Consider the following 1,629-nt stretch of genomic DNA (forward strand, 5'->3'; position numbering starts at 1 on the left):
TAATTACAGTTTGGACTGAATGATGTATTAATAACTGAAGCACTGTGTGATTGTCAAGTACTACATTAAAATAATTTATTGCTTACAAATAGATACTGACTTTTTTATTTACCACGGCCTTCAAGTTCATAGCACTTTGGGGTAATGTGTAACCCATAAACAGGTTTACTGTAAATCATTACATATATATATATATATGTTACAGATTTCTCTTTTAGTTTCACCGAAGGTAAAATCGAAAGGAGAATCCGTGACGTAGAGGCCTAATATTTTCTTTGACTGGCCGTATCCACAGCTGTGGGCTGCAGTTTCGCCTAACATTATTCAAATATCTAAGTTATTTGAGGTTATTTTGTTGGGTTTGAAAAGGACTCAAAAACCTCACTGAGGTTCAATGTTCATCAGAAGGATACTGCATTAGTAATGTTAATGTTTCAGCTCAATCTTTATAGAGCTTGTTCCAAACATGAAAATTATGGCGATATACTCAATAATTCGTTCTATTTTGCAACGCGCCACATCATATGCTGTGACACTGGCAACACTATTGTGTGATTCAGTTATTGCATCATGTGACACTGGGGGCCTGGTTTGTTTGTAATTAAGCACAAAGCTACACAATGGACTATCTGTGCTCTGCCAACCGCGGGTATCAAAACCCGGATTCTAGCGTTGTAAGTCCGCAGACATACCGCTGTGCCACTGGGGGGCATGGGGAGCCTGGTGGTAAGAGTACGCGACTCGCAATCTGCAGGTCACAGAAACGAATATCTTCACCGAACATGTTCGCCCTTTCAACAGTGGAGGCGTTATAATGTGACGGTCAATCCCACTGTTCGTTAGTGAAATAGTAGCTCAAGAATTGGCGGTGGGTGGTGTTGACTAGTTGCCTTCCCACTAGTCTATCACTTCAAAATTAGGGATGGCTAGCGCAGAAAGCCATCGAATATCTTTGCGCGAAATTTCCCAAACAAAACAGTTAGTTATCTAATGGTTTTAAGAAGTAGAAACATCTCTGTATGAAGGATATGAATATCACTTTTAGTCTGTAGTCAATTATCTAATGGTCTGTATTACGAAGTCACAAAAAAAAAGGAGGCAATTAAGAATGCTTTATATAAGCACGAAACCAAAACTTCATACGTGTACGTATGATGTGCCAGTTTCAGGAAAAGGGAAATAATTCTGGCAACATTCCATATGTGGTGTACCTATACTTAAGTTATAATGATATTTAATGTAAAATAACAGCTCCAGTCATAATCCATCGTTTTATCCGCTCCGTTTATGCGAGTCTGTCTACCGCTGTCCTCCTCTAAAGCTTAGATGCAACATGGATTCATTGTTATTGGTGAACAATGGAGTCTATACTCCGGGAATGAAACTCCTAATTTCAAAAGGTTAAACATGTATATTCAATTTTATAGCTAATAATAAGAAGGCAGTTTCTAATATATGGAGGATTTAGTATGTGATATTTTAGTACGTGAATAAAGGAACTTCCATAATGTCAAGTAAAGAAAGAAACGTCGAATAAAAAGATAACTTTTAGTTCGTACGGAGTTAATTATGCAGGGCTGTTCGAATGAAGGATACAATATTTTTTGTACGAAATATACAAATAACAGT

This window comes from Limulus polyphemus, unplaced genomic scaffold (assembly GCF_000517525.1).
Source record: "Limulus polyphemus unplaced genomic scaffold, Limulus_polyphemus-2.1.2 Scaffold4148, whole genome shotgun sequence".
Lineage (NCBI taxonomy): Eukaryota > Metazoa > Arthropoda > Merostomata > Xiphosura > Limulidae > Limulus > Limulus polyphemus.